The 16,591-nt window shown below is 38.9% G+C and overlaps 1 protein-coding gene across 3 annotated transcripts in view; it reads right to left on the minus strand.

The window, feature by feature from the left end:
• nav1b (neuron navigator 1b) overlaps positions 1-9,059 on the minus strand; it is a 90,056-nt gene extending 80,997 nt beyond the window's left edge. For all 3 annotated transcript variants that reach the window (XM_059328913.1, XM_059328912.1, XM_059328914.1), the window contains exon 1: positions 8,960-9,059. The gene's annotated coding sequence lies outside the window, so the exon portion shown is untranslated. The remainder of the gene's footprint in view (positions 1-8,959) is intronic.
• Between the last annotated feature and the right edge of the window lie 7,532 nt (positions 9,060-16,591).

A 16,591-nucleotide genomic window follows, 5' to 3' on the forward strand; every position in this document is an offset into this window, starting at 1 on the left:
CAGGTTTTACAGCCGCGGCTTGAAACACAGTCGCACTGGGCTGCAGGCTTCAGACACATATAATAAGATTTCTGCATCACTGCATCTTCTTTTTAGCACCATCATTAAATTGACAAACAACTAACTTTGCATTTGTAATCACTCACTTGTGTTTTTTAAGGACTTTGTGCATTAGCTTGAAAGAAAAATGACACGACTGCAATGTCACCATTCAATCATGCAATGACCTGATTCTCTTTTAAAGAAGCACAAGCTTAGAGGAGCTGGATTGGTTATTAAAAAAAGAAAAATCAATTTAAACTAGCTGTGTCTGCAGCACTAAAGCTGGCAGGGTCAACGAGGCCGTCATATATCCCAGGTTACTTTGCAGCTCTGACATAAATTATTTGTTTTAACCTGAAACAAAAGCAGACATTGCCCCAGAAGGATCAGAAAAGGGATTAGAAGTAGCACAGGATGTTGTATTGTAAAATCCCTCATGCACACTGAAACAACCTGCCTCTGCAGCTATGCTGCAGTTATGCAACTGACACAGTTCTGTGAAGTGAACTGAGTAGGAACAGGAAGGCGCTGCAGTGCTGTGATGAGTCAAAGTGTGGGCAGTTGTCTGTGGCGGACCATCCGTCTTGCGAACTGGGTCATTAGAACAGGTAGGAGAGGAGAGGTGCGTTAGAAATACACTTGAAAACTCTCCAAACTCTGCAGCAACAGCACCGAAAATAGCACGAGTGATTCAGCTCATGCATAAGCAAATAAAACACGCTTTTTCACTTCAATCCTTGAGGCCAAGAAAAGAGTGCAGCAAGTAAAGATGTGTGCAGATTTCTGTTTCTTTGTGTCTCAATCTGACATATGTCATATTATGTGAATGTTGACCTATACAGTAACTCAAATCTGGGCAGTCAAAATTGTTAACTAATTTTGTTTTGTTGAATACTCACTTCTTTGAGTTAAAAAAGCAGGGTTGTAAAATTGAATTTCTCCACAAAGACTTCAATAACATATGCAAAAAAAACCTTAAAAATATTTTGTTTAGAAGAAATGATTATATGTTTTTTTTTTTGGAAATAAGTCATTCAGCATGATATAAAAACCTAAAAAATGACTAATCAGCTGAAGAAATCAAGTCAACTAAGACCAAAGTTGACTAATTGACTAAGATATGCAACTACTCAAATAATGTGTGAGGTTTTGTCAGCAAAGCCACACAATAACTTTTTTTCTATTTTATATTTGAGGTTTCAAAGCAACATCTGGCAGATAACCATAAAAGTTGTAGCCCAAACTGCAAGTGCGTTGATAGAAATACAAATAGATACATAAACTGCACATTGTTTTGTTTGCGTATAGGTATCTTGCCCTTATAAAAGCATATGCAAAAATCCTCATGTCCAGTTACTTAATATACTATAATATACCTAATTTTTTATACAGATTTGTGAGAAACTAATGCCAGCGATTGAGGAAGATCATTATTTCCAAGCATGAACACATGAACATTTTTGTTAAATGAGTACAATATAAAAGGTGTCTCATAAAAACAGGAATTTCCTTTGCACTATGTGGAAATAAAAAGTAATAAAATGTATGTTTTGGCAGATGACCACACAGGCTCTATGTAAGAACACATGCACACACATTTTCTTTGGTGTCAGAGTCAGAATGACAGAAGTCCTTGCTTCAGTTTTATGATCTATGGAGCGTCTGCTCTTCTCGTTCCTGAAGCCGTCACCGCTGTCGGCTCGGCTCCGGAGCCAGCACAGGAAACAACACCCCGCTTTCCTTTTTCCATCAAGCACTCGGGAGTAAAAAATGGAAAATGATTTGTATGCCAGGGTGCTGTGGCACAACAACACAGTGAGCAGACACGTGTAGAGGTTTCCATTCATATCAGACACAATTATTTCATTCATTGTACTAATGTGACACCTTTAGCCAGAAGGGGAGGAACTCATTAGTGGAAACAGATTAAATGGTTGGAGTGAAAACCTTTAACATAGTATGGCTCTCAGTGGCACCAGTAAGTCTTCAACACAGAAACAAAACTAAACTCAGTTTTACCCACACTGCAAAAAGAGATGTGTTAAAAATGACACGTGCAGAATTTTAACACATGTAGTGAGTGTGCTTAGGGACTACACATGTTGTGTCAAATTTAACAAAATAAATGTGTGAGCCATTTTAACACACAAATTGTGTAATTTTAACTCATTATATGTTGATGATGTGTAACTGAAAATTACCAAAAGCTACTACTTAATGTGTTAACCACGTCCACGTCCAAATCCATTGGATGACAAAAAAATGTCTGTTAAACTTTTAAACTTGATATATTCATTCAATATATAAATATTATTTTTTATTCTTTTTAAGGCTATTTCATGTACTATCATATACATTTTTATCAAGTTTTTTTGTTATTAAACACAAACTATTCTCGCCCAATTAGATGACACATGTATTGTTTCAATCTATCCAGAGGCATGGGGAAAAAAGAAAAGAAAAATAACACATTGTGTGCTAAAATCTACACGTGTCAAAATGATATCAACACAACCATGTGTGTTATTTTTTGACACATCTCTTTTTTCTGTGCACATCTGATCAAATGTGCAAAAGAAGGACAGATACGACCTTGCAGAGTTGACACCAAAACAAACAATATAAATGTAAAAGCCACCTAAGCAACTGCATGTTTTGAATAGTGTATTACAGGTGTATTGGAGCTGCAGTTATGTTTAAATTTGCTATTATTCCTACATAAATACTATAATTATTTCATATTATCGTATATATCATATATGTATTCTAGAAAAGTTTACCTAACTTTTGAATCAAAACCAGAGATTTATGAAACTTCAAGTCTTTAATGAACAAGGCAGAGATGCATCTTTCGATAAGAATCACCTGCTGTGATACTGTGGTCTTAATCTTCAAATAAAAATAAACCGTTAATCAACATTTTCCCTGGCTCCTGCACCCCTGTGTTTTCAAAGAGGAATTGGACTTTATTCCATAGAACACACTTCAAAACCATACCGCTTATATCTCTTTAACCAGCATAAATGGGAGTTTTTCTGTGAAATTTGAAAGAGATACTCAATTCTGCAGCTCGCTAAAACTTTTCGGGCTCTTTAAGCTTGCCATTACATTCACCGGCCTCTTTTTTTAGGACACCTGTTCAACTGTCTGTTAACGCAAATATTTAATCAGCCAATCACATGGCAGCAACTCAATGCATTTAGGCATGTAGACATGGTGAAGACGAGCTGTTGAAGGTCAAAGCGAGCATCAGAATGAGGAAGAAAGGTGATTTAAGTGACTTTGAACGTGGCATGGTTGTTGGTCTGAATGTTTCACAAACTGCTGATCAAACAACCATCTCTGGTGTTTACAGAGAACGGTCCAAAACAGAGAAAATATCCAGTGAGCAGCAGTTCTCTTGTTGATGCCAGAGGTCAGAGAACGGTCAGACTGGTTGGAGATGGTAGAAAGGAAACAGTAACTCAAACAAGAAAATCTCTGAAGAAATTTTGAGTGTGCTTGACTCTGGCCGGTGATACTCTCCCATTCATTATTACAATTTAACTGTTTTCAAATTGGAAAAGAGGAGGAAGTCATGTAAGATAATAAACCCGGTGTTGGTGTGTGTGTGTGTGTCCGTGTGTGTGTCTGTCTGTCTGTCTGTCTGTATGAAACTAGTGTGTTACTCGTCAGTGTGTAGAACTCGTCAGTTAGTGTGTGTGCGTGTGTGTGTGTGGGGGGGGGGGGGGGGGTGACCGACCAATCAGAGCAGAGCAATCAACGGAAATCAACGTCTCCTTTTCCTAAGTTTCTATGTATAAATCATTTCTGCAGGGTGGTATCGCCGGCCTTGAGCACACTTTCCAGATTTATTTTTGGACCAATTTTCTCTACACTTTACACTCTAGCGATGATGTCATCCACACTAGCCTCTTCATAGGGTAACATTGGGAGGATTTTTTGCCGTGTTTTGCCGAATAATTGGAAAACCTTTTGCCAAAACCCTAAAAAAAAGTCATAGCACACTTGTCATGGCCGAAAAATATACGGAAGAATAATAGGAAGAAGCCTGGTTTTTCAAGCACACTCAATAAGCACTCAGATGACCGTCTCTGAACATGCAACATGTCGAACCTTGAAGCAGATGAACTACTAGAAGACCACACCAGCCACTTTATTAGGTACACCTTGCTAGTTATAATAAAGTGGTCAGTGAGCTTTTTCAGACTATGTAGGAACTTGAAACATTGTAAAAAGCCTCTACAGTAAGTAAACTGATGTAACTGTTCAGCATTATCTACTAAACACAATCTCGGATGTAGAAAAAAAATCATATAAAAAAAAGGAAAATGCAATAATCTTCCTATTGTTGCATAATTCTGTCACGGTGGAGCTTTAACCTACTTTATCATGTGGGTTTTTTGTGCTCATTTCCACGAAATAAGTCTCGGTGAGACAGTTAAACATATAAACTTGATCAGCTGTTCAGCCACATGCCAACAACAGACGATTTCCACTACTACTACTCCACAGAATGACAATAAGTACATTTTATGCTTCTAAAATGCAGTGGAGTAGAAGCATAAAGCTACATAAAAAGGAAATAATCAAGTAATGTTCCTCAAAATTGGATCTAAGCACAGTAATTGAGTAAATCTACTTGGTTACATTCCACCACTACAGCTGCCACATGTCGAACCAAAGTCTGATAACAGATAAAAAGCGTCCATATTTGCTGAAAGGATTTACATACAGCCTCTGTCTGAACAGTTTTATCACCATGAGCCTCCTGCGTCCTTCCATCAGCGTCGGCTTCAAAAACAGCGTCAGCGTCTGGAGGAAGCTGCTCTGAATGTCAGGTCTCCAGGGACAGACAGTGGCTGCTGCGTGTCACTCACAGCTGTCAAACATGTTTACAGTCACATTAATTGTAACCTGGAGACTGAAGAACTACACTTTAATTAGCTTCTAAAGTTCAAGTTAAATGATTAATTCGTTTGGATCTGACAAAACTTCAAGCAAATCTAGGGGTGTTACTGTTTGAATGGAAAAATCTCAATGAGCTTTTCATTTCATTTATCAAAATTTAAATCAGAATCTGTCATTAAAAAAAATGTGACTATATGACCATATGATACCATGTAGCCTGTCTTTTTAAAGAAGAATTGGAAAATGTAAATGACAGAAGAAGAATTCAGATCCCTTTATTAAGTGAAAGTAGTTAGCACTACAAGAAAAAGTACTGCATTCAAAAATTACTTCAGTAAAAGTACAAAAAAGTAACAGCATGAAAATGTACTTGAAGTATCAAAAGTAAAGGTTCTTATTATGCAGAATGGACCTACTCAGTTCATCTTATATATATTTATTATTAGATCATTATTAATGCATTTTTGACACAGAATTTTAATGTTGTCTATGTAGGGCTCATTTTAACTTTATACACTTTTATGTGGTTTAATTTAAAAACATGCATAATCATTTTAAATTGATTGCATGTCTTTTTTTCGCGTTAAATATCGACCTGAAAAGTAACTAAAGCTGCCAGCTAAATGTAGTGGAGTAAAAAGTACAATATTTGTTTCTTAAATGTAGTGAGGTAGAAGTATAAAGTTACATAAAATGGAAATACTCAAGTAAAGAACAAGTACCTCAAAACTGTAAATGCAGGAATGAATATATATTAATGATTATATATTTATTAAAGAAGCCATAGTCAGTAGAAACCTACATTTTCCAAATCAAAAAATGCATTTAAATTATTAAGAAAATGTTTTTTAAGACAACAAGACTCACACAGCACTTCAATTGTATTTAAATGTCTTTTTCCAAATGGAGCAAAAACCTAACCAAAGTCTAAAAGATCGCCGAGATTTTGGCCCCCACAGTTGTTCATGTCAGACATCTTCGCCTCGGGCAGCCGTCACAGACACAAAACATCCAAACCGAGACGAAGCCAGACCTGCACCTCTGTACAGGAGTCGTCTTCACCTCATGTCGCCAGATCAAATCTTGTTTTTATGAAAACTCAAATATTGTATAACAGCTTTAGATGGAAAACATAAAATATGTATCAGGTTTTCCGAGGCCGTCATTTTGGGTTAGCCAAGGTGGAACATGTCTGCCACTGGAGCGTGTCTGTGGACGAGACTTTCCAAACCAGACAAACCACACACACACACACACACACACACACACACTGAGAGACAGTTGGATTCAGGACACTGAGACGTGGCATTTACGAGGGAACAAAAATCGCCCTTTCAACATGATGCTCTCTGCCATTTCCAAACATCAAAATCATAACATCACTGTGCATGCATGTGCTAGAATATTACAATCCTAATTATTTTGATGACAAGTATAATTTGAAATCAGCGACGGATTTGCTCTGCAGCAGCTCAATGTGACCACAAATCTCCCTCTGATGAGGAGAACGCTGCAGAGCCTCTGCAGAGCCTCTCGGAGCGCTCGGGACACAACGCAGGCCAGTGACAAGACAGAAAGTTTTGCCCTCAGCAGCATTTTTGCACCACCATAATAGTTGTCGTCTTACCACAGGACACTATTCCTGTGTTGTCGCACCGTAATCCAGAGTGACACTGAAGTTAGAGGAGTTCAGAAGTGCAGCAAATTGCATGCACACACACACACACACACACACACACACACACACACACAGACAGACACACACACAGGACAGATCTACTTAATTGGCAATGACATCAGCCACCATTAGTGGTATTCCCCGAGCAAAGCATGGACTCCCTATCTAGAATTGAATTACTTTATGGTCTGTTTTTTGAGCATTAGTGCGTGCTATGGTCACATATGGAACTTTATATGTTCTGTTACTAACCAGAATGTATTATATCCAAGAGCAGAGCATAACAACTCATTTACATAAAGCTGAAATAAAATAGTATGAGGATCATTTGAATTTCACTATGAGCCCTTTGTGGTTTCTAACTGCTCCTGCACAATTTATGCATATTTGTTGTTATATGCTTTTGTTTTTATCACTTCCTTTGTGCTAATAAACTAAACAAATCAGTTTCCTTCTTTCCTTATTAGCCCTATGAAACATCCTGTGTAATATCTGCAACTTGAAGTGGTGCAACATTTTAACAGACAATCATGGTTCCCAGAGGATGAACGCTAACGACTCTGGTGATTCTCTGACTTTCCATCTTGCGCCATGATAAAGTTATCATTGCAATGTTCCCGATACATTGATTTATGACTACGTCAGCCTCTAACCCCTTACACTAACATGGTAAATGTTATACTTTGGAAGCATCAGCATGTTAGCATGTAGCACCAGTGTTAAAGGGAAACACCAGATGATGCCTTTTTTTACTCTGGGGAATTTTGCAGACAAATGACTGTGTAGCTGTGGGGCACTGGCAACATGGAGGGAAGCCAAACAGCATACATCTGCATAGACTACCCACACTGCAATGATACAAAACCCTTGAAAGTCAGCAAAAGATTCACTTTAGTTACATCACAGAGCTGCAGCTATGCCTGCAGACTCTTACGTGTTGTGCAAAACACAACATTTCTGATTTCAATTCAGATTTTTTTTACTTTTATCTGGCAGGCTTCTTGTGCATTTTACTACTACAGCAGTACATTTTTTGGCTAATTAAAAAGGTCAGCAGAACAAGCTGTAAACACATTTACACATTAATTATCTACTTATTGGGAAACATGTTGGCAAACAACTACTGATTTACAGATTTACCAACATTTGTATTGATTTGTGGTTGTGTTTCTGGCTTCCCAATGAGTTAAATTCCAATATTTATAATACTTTTAGCCCTGCTTTGGCCTCCACCAACCTCGGAAAGAAATATCATTAGCTGCTGGGCAGGTTGTTTGCATTTTCAGTGCCTTGTCTGAAAGTTTTATGTCACCAAATGGGCTGGAAAACCAAAACAATCTAAACAACGAGCTGAAAGACGCTAAAATGTTTAGTAGAGCTGAGAGGAGCTGCAGATTCAGGTGATAAAACACTACGAGCACACACATCTAATCATTTGATCAGTTGTTAATATGAAACTATTTATGAGTGAAGGCAGCTTTAAATAAAAAAGAAGGATGTGTTTACCCAAACGTCAGGTAAAAAAAGATAGTATTGACATTTTTTTTTAAATAACACCACCCCTGTAGTGAATGCACTTATTTGTATATTATACAATATGCATTTCTGTGTTTGCATTTTTCAAAGCAATCATTTTTTATTTTTTTTTAAATCACCAAAGCTTCAGATTTCAAAGAAATTGCTTCTGGCAGTGAAAGAAACGCTCATGTTGAATCACTGTTAGATCAAACAGCGAAGCATGAATGAATGATCACACAGTCGACCGTATCGGTGTAAACTAAGCAGCTGAGTAGTGTGAAGTGTGAGTCTGGTGCAGTGGTAGCCTGTAGCAAACACACTGCTATGAGTCAGCAGTACATCCCAGACAATTACTGGGCACATGACTCCCAGTCCCTGGCAGGACAATAAAAGTCCAGCATGGGACCGCAGAGTCTTTGAAGGAATTAGTTCAGCAGCCTGAATGTGTCCTGTTTCCCTGTGGCCTCTCTCTCTCTCTCTCTCTCTCTCTCTCTCTCTCTCTCTGCCTGCAGTCACACACATGATGGAAACATCTCAGCCAACCACAGGATACTACACTGTTAAAAGGTCTGCAAACTGCAAACAAACAGAGTAATGCACTTTGCAGTAGTGCATTTGTTTATCCGAGCTGTGTTGCAAAACGAGGTCGTTAGAGGAAATGGAGAGTTCGGATCAATAAAATGCTTTAAAATACACTTTAATTACAAGCAAAAATGTGCAGCTGGCATGCCTCTAACTAGTCACATTTCAGCATAATGTACTCTTACAGACATTATTCATCCTCAGTGTCCAACAAGGAATACAACTTACCTAAAAATGAGGTTGACAAAACTTAACGACGTGATAACAGGTGATGAGTGATGAGCAGGTGTCCATCAGTGCGTCCCTCTCATGATCTAACAGTGCAGAGCAGCTGCTCCGAGCCCCGTGCTGCTACGCTACACTGTCCGATGTGCTAATTCCCAGATGGGACGGCGAACAGCAGCCTCCAGCTCATCGAGGACCGAAGCATCCCAGCCTCCGTCCGACGCCTGATCAAAGTGGGACTGCTCCCTTCCTGCTTGCATAACAATACTCTCGACAGATCCTCTGCTGCAGTTGGTGCCTGTGGATCAGACTACTTAGCCGGCAGGCAGCTCTCTCCCTCTCTCTCCCTCTCTTTCTGACTTGCAAATGGACCTGGCTCTGTTCCAGCCCAAGAGTCTCTGAACAAAAGTGCTGAGCTAAAACTGGGGCCATACACCTGGTGAAACACTCATAAAGCTGTCTTGTCTCCCTCTCTTTTTCTAGCTGTCACAGCTCAAGCTTTGGCGGGTTGCGTATGCATCTTTTTTTTCCGCCTGGCGCTCTGTGTCCTCAGTCACAGCCAGAGCCACTGAACTGGACTGATTTGAATTGTCACTGCATGTTTGTAGTTGGCCGCCTACAGGGCACAAGCTCCCTCAGTGGGAATCTGGGCCAGAGGAAGCCGACTCAGAGGTGTCAGCTCAGGAAAAAAAACAATGATCGTGTGACAGCATGGGACTCACACACGTTTTCCTTCAAATAATCTTTAAAAAAGGGGATTACACACTGTGACTAACACAACCCCTGCCTCCTCTGTGTGTTTTGTGAGGCCAAATGTTGCAAAAATGACTCCCACAATTAACTTACAAAGCTGGAATATGTGCAGGCCAAGGACATGACCAAATTTAGCGTTCGCCAGCGGCAGTGACACAACATGCACGCCAGTGTGAAGATACAAGGCGACGGGTGGTGTGACGCTGCGTTATGTTGCATTTCCTTCTTGCCCATTTGAGCAAATTGGAGTTAAATCGCTCTGCAGGATGACTAAAGTTCATGGGGAGAGATTATGGACTAGAGGCAGTTTTGGAAATTGGAGCCCTACATCCTCTGTGTTGAGTCACAGACAGGAGATAAGTGAGGATTACAGTCAAAGATGTGCACTGGCTGGACACAGAAATACTCAGAAATGTGTAATTAATCTGCACACACACATGCATACACTGTACACATATGCTGTCTTGACCTTGAGAGGAACAAACTGCTATCTAAATTATTACATCTCGTGCACGGGGATGAACATAATCGCAGCTTAATTAAAAGGTGCAGAGATAACGAATCAGCTGGTTCACAGGCAGGTACAAACAGCCCAAGTGGATTGAATTGATAGCAGAGTCCTTCATCCCCCCACCCCCCCACCCCTCACAGCTTATTAATGGTGCACTTCACACTCTGATGCACGTTCTGCTTCACTTAATAAACCTCGTCGCCTTTAGCATCGGTGCAGCTTGTACAGCAAGAAGTACAAGCAGAAAAAAAGGCAGCCAAGAAAGAGAGAAATCAGGGTGTGTCTCCACATCACTCAAGCATAATCTCTGCCCGTACGTGACCTCTACTGACTAATTTATGAAACTGCATCTCTTCACCTCTCATTATGGCCACGGTGCGTGCCGCAGAGCAGGAGTCAGCAGAGAGCACATTGAACTCGGTGAAACATCAAACTGCTTTGTTGAATCACACGGAGAGGGTCGTCCAGCTCAAACTCCCTCCACCCTGAACACAATTATCTCATTTCCTAACCCTAACCCTAACCCCGCTGAAATGCATTTTATTCATTATTCATATTTTTTTTTATCCTAATCCATCCAAAAGACATTATGTTGAAATATTACAAACATTTTTGGCTGCTTGTGTTTTAACAGATTGCTTTTGTTTTCTCATACGGGCTTGGACTCCAGAAAGAACAAGAGCTTTATTCCTAAAAAGTTAAATTCAGACGGATTAGTGACTTAATTACTGATGTCCCTGAACAGTTTAATTAGTGGAATTTATGTCACTGTTGACCCCATAATACAATATTCATGTAATAAGTAAGCAAAGTAGGGCTGCAACTAACTAACTTATTATTCAATGCTGATTATTTTCTCAAAAGAGCTTTTCTCGACAGGAAAAATATTTGCCACGGCTGACTTTTACATGCAGAAATTGCAGAAAATATGGAGATTTTAGACCATATTTAATGGAATATCTCTAAATTCTGGATTGACGAAACAAGACAAGATGTCTTTAAGACATCACCTTAGACTAAGAAAAATAGGATATTTTTCACAATTTTCTGACATTTTACAGCAACCGATTACTCTTGAATGCAGAGCTTAAGTAGTTTAAAATGTATAAAAAATAATAAATTAAAAACATTGCATACATTTCCTCCTGATCAACATTTCAGGTTAACACGTCTTTTCTAGCTTCAGGCGGGAAAACAATCGGCAGATTAATCGATAATGAAAATAATTAGTAAGTTAGTTGTTCGTTTCATTGATTGTTCTATAAAAAGGTCAGAAAAACAACAGAAAACAAAGCCCACATTGACATTTAAGTGTATTGTTTTGTGCAACCATGAGTGTAAAACCCAAACATGTGTGGTTTAATACTAGCAAAAAACAAAAAAAATAACATTAGAGAAACTGTAAGTGCCGACTCATCGGTGAATCGACTAATTGCTTCAAATCTGCAATAAAAGTTAAAACACACCTTCAACAACATGCATATGGAAAATGCTAAATAAGCCTCCATGAGATTATTCTGACAGAAATAACACACAGGACATAAAACCAAAGCAGGGACGTGAGCCGCAGAGGATTTAACACTAAACACGGACGTGCAGAAAGCCACACAGTGACAGCTTCAGTTTCCATTCAAACACATTCTCAGCGTGGAGCAAACTCACCTCCTCCAGCTTCTCCTCCTCACCTGACAACTTGGCAAAGCTTCTGTGGAAAAACGCTGCCAAAAGGGAGACCATTACCAGGGGAGCAGTCCTGGCAGAGAGTCAGGTCAAGAGCTGCCGAATTCCTCTATGAGACTCCAATCAGCAATCAGCACTCCTCCGCGCACTGATGGATGGATCGCAGCCCAGCCTCGTCCCTGCCTCTTATCCTCTCCTCTTCCTCTGGATTAAATCCATTGAGTCTCTGTCACTCCACTCCTCTCTTCCTCTCTTTTCCCTCTCTGTCATGAGCGTAATCACATGTGCACATACTACACAACAAGCCAGCAGGGCGGATGTCCACCGAGCAGAAACAGAGGGCTAGTGTTGGCCAATAGCGGGCTATAAATAGGCTTCTTGAGTTCATCATTGTCTCTTTCTATGATGGTGAAGAGCCTAGAGGGCTTGGAGAGAGGGAGGAGGGCAGACCATGCAGAATCACTCTCTGCTGGCTTTTACTTCCCTCCTACCGACTTCCGTCTTCCGATCAGTTTCACCTTTCCTCATTCTCGTCTTCTGCAGGGAGACATCTGAGCCAGGCTGGGAGAGCCTGCATGCATCATTGAAATCATGATGCATGCAGGGCTCCAATCATGGAATAAGATAAGGAATAAACGCTCCAGAATACAGCAGGATGGCTTTGTGGTTGCACTGACCATCCGCTCATCTATCATAATGTGAAAGGTCACACGTGTGATACGTGCTCCGATACAGTGTGAGAGACAGGGAACCCTTAGGTGCACAATTGTTGAATGTCACAGTGAAAAAGATCACCAGTAAAATGTCAACTGTGCTCTCACTGTTGTTTGTGTATTGTTTCATGCAAAATAAGTGCCCAGTCCACATGCACGATGGATTTAGCATTCCTTTGTTGTATGATAAAAACCATTCACCTCTTTCAATACTAAATATACCATTTATAAACCGTTGGTCCAGAACCTGCTGTAGGTCGAGTTGTCAACCTATGAAATGGGCTATTAAATTAATTATATTAATTAACGTTATTGCTTTTTATTAACTATCTTACTGGACCATCCTGTCAGCGGGATTGAAACGTATGTTTTATATAACTGGTTAATACACCACTTATCGTAGAAAGAAACTGTAACAGGCGTTACTGTTGAATTTCATCTTTCCAACAGATCTTGAACAGATCATAGGTTATGAACAAAACTTAACATTGTATTTTTCTGTCACAATCACTTTATCCTACACGTCTTGTTTAAAACGTCACCAAAAACTAACAGTTTGAAATAACTTCATCCTGTTAAAAAACATTAAATTCTGCTCCTCACTGCGACACTGTGAAGAATACTCACTGAAAATGGGACATAACTGCAGGCTGTTTACATAGACCAGAGAGGAGGGGACGGGAGAGGTTGCAGAAATGCAAATAGTTCAATATGTATAGCATGTGGAGACGTAAAATGAAAAAAAAAAACAGGCTTGGGATTCAGAGGGGTAATTAACGTTGTTGTAGCAAAGGAAGAAATTAAGTCCTCTGCGGACTGTCAACACACTGAAAAAAAATTTTTTTGGGCCTTGTAATTATTATTTCAACCATATAAATTCTACAAAGAAATACGAATTCAGTGCTTTTTTCTTTAAAATAGAAGTATTCCATGTAGTGCATTATTTAGGGATTGTTTGTTATTATGTGTCCTCAGTTTTGTACAGTAAAATCAGCATACCCAAAATAACACTGTAAGAGTTGATCTTAACACTTTAAAAGTGTCTATATGGGTCCACACCTCTGAGTTAGTGTAAATTTGACTCTTTTTGGAGTTAAAATTGAACAACAAAAAGAGTCAAATTTACACTAACTCAGTGTAAAGGTACCAACACTCGAAAAAGTGTTAAATTAACACTCTGAGGTGTGGACCCATATAGACACATTAAAAGTGTTAAGATCAACTCTTACAGTGTTAATTTTGGTTTGCTGATTTTACTGTGTACACATTTAAAAGAGATAAGGCACAGAAATAAATACTGTTAGTTATTTTAATGTCATTGAGGGAACCGACATTGAAGTGTCTCCCAAAATAAACCATAGGACACTTAGAAATATAACCCCCTCTCAAAATAATATTGATATTTCGGTGTGACAGTAAAAAGACATGGTGCTGTTTTGGCACGGTAAACATGAGCAGTCTGTCCAAAACCGCAATTTCACAGAGTGTGTTTGTTATTGACAAAAATTATATTATACTTCACCAAGAGCTGTGTTATTTTCGCAACAACAAAAAATGTAGAAATTACTTTATACGAAGGGCTTGCTAGCGTTAGCACCACTTTAGCATGCTAGCTAGCAACTCCGAACCATAGCATCATTTTATCACGTTTTATATCTATGGTTACAAAGTGCATTACTCGTCTCACACAGCCAAAACGTCAAACCAAACTTACGATTTACTGCCGTTACTCAATTTTTATGTTACAGTGAGACCAGCATGCATGCTAAATAAACAATTAACAATTTAGCAGGTGTTCGGGTGGTGAGTAACAGCGTGACGAGTAAAGATACCGTGGCTCACCACTGCAAAACGACCGGGTGCCCGAAGAGTAATATTAATATTAAAATACAACATTATCAGATACTTCATGTACTTACTGAACAGTATAACCGTTAAAAGTTGAGATGTAGCTCTATCTTCAGCAGACAGATTGACACGCAGCAGAGCGGTGTTGTACGGTGTAGGGGGGCGACGTTAACACTTGAGGTGTGAAATACAGGATCAGAGTTTAGAGTAAGAAGTTTGGAGTTAATATTTAAACATTTACACTTACAGGTTTCATTTAGTGACACTTCCTTTTTACACTCGGTTTTGACTATTGACTATTTATCGACTGAGAGTTAATTATAATGGATTAACTCGATCCAGAGTACAATTAACTCTACTAGTGTATGTCTAGTTTAACACCAAGAATTCAACTCTTCTCAATTAATATTCACTAAACCAGTACACTGGCTTCATTAGTTGATAATTCCAGGTAAAATGTATTGAGGGACATCAGTGAATCTGCAATTTACTTGTGTATTTTCTTTAAAAAAAATAAGTGGTTCTATTAAATAAATATTACTTAGAAACAGCCTGAGTAAAGATTACAAACACTTTGTGTGGAAAAACTTGCCTAGCTTTTTTTAAGTAAATGTCACTCCAATTTTTTTCAGTGCAGATTCAGAAGGAGGAGAGTTGGTGTGGTAGACGGCTCCTTGAACACAAGACCCAGATTCACAAACTGTGTAAAACTAAAGGTAAAACATATGATTTGTTGCCTCTTAAATATAATGCAAACCATGATTGTATTTTAACTAAATATAATGTGGTTCCGCTAATTTGAAGTCATTTTAAGGGATTTAATCCAAATCATGATTGTATTTTAACTAAGTCCAACCGTATACCTTTATTCGTAAAACTACACAGTTTCAGCACCTAAAACTATCAAAAGTGAAAATGAAATGTAATGAAACAGCAACTTGCCTATGAATTGGTCGATAATGATAACTGAGAATAATAACCACTGGTAACAGCCATTTGATCGTGTGAAAACATCCAGAACTGGTGCTAAAAGTTAAAAATGGAGCAGATAGAATAAAACTCCTTACATATAAAAATCACATTACGATCAAAGACCTCTGTCTACTCTCTCAGAAAGAGGTTCCCTTTCTAAAATACAACTATTTTTTAAATTCCTAATCTCCCAACCAGAAGAAATTATGATTCACTTTTTTGTTGATATTTGTTAGCTGGGTCAGAAACAGGCAAAATATGTGTGAAGTTACCATTAATAGAGAGAGAAATGTGTGGTTGACCTTTTGGCCCCTGAGTCACACCACTCACTTAAACTCTCTGGAGACGGTGACTAATCCACTGAGTAATCCACTGAGCAGGACGGGACAGCCCGGCTGAAACAGATATCACTGACTGCTGCTCATCACACACACAAGCCTCAGATGGGAGGAGAAAAGTCCAACACATACATGTCACATCATAAAAACGACCCCACAGACGACTCCCCCGCAGGAGCCGAGAACGAGAAAATGTCAGATGTAGTTAGAAGCAAAGATCTCAAATAAATACGGTCGTTATCACGAAATAAAAGGCAGACAAGCACCACAAGACTTCATGTTTCTATTTTCTCAAATTCAGTATCGTATCCATTCAGTGAACACTGAACAGGGTTCGTACACTTCAGCAGTGGTCAAATTCAAGCATTTTTCACAGACTTTCAAGGTCAATTTATTTTTATTTTTATTATTTTTTATTTACATACTAAAAGGGGGAGATTTCACTGAACCATACCAACATCGATAGTTTTACACTTTTAGGAGGAAACGGTCTTCATTTCAGATAGGCTACTCATTATTTTTTACATTGAACATGTGATTATCTATAGTCTATAGATGGATATAGTCAGATTGCAAGAGAAATACAGTAAGAATTTCAAGCATTTACAAGCACTTTATGCAAAATCCAAGCACTTTTTAAACCTTGAAAATACAACATTTAAATTCAAGCATTTTCAAGGATTTCAAGCACCCGTACGAACCCTGACTGAAGGACCTGCAGCCCTTTTTTCTTCTTCATAGTCCCCCAATTTTAAGACAATACAGCAGAAGTTTGATACCACATAAACATGCAAAGAAAGCAGCCGAGGAGGCTTTCAGG

The sequence above is a fragment of the Centropristis striata genome, chromosome 3 (assembly GCF_030273125.1).
Source record: "Centropristis striata isolate RG_2023a ecotype Rhode Island chromosome 3, C.striata_1.0, whole genome shotgun sequence".
Taxonomy (NCBI): domain Eukaryota; kingdom Metazoa; phylum Chordata; class Actinopteri; order Perciformes; family Serranidae; genus Centropristis; species Centropristis striata.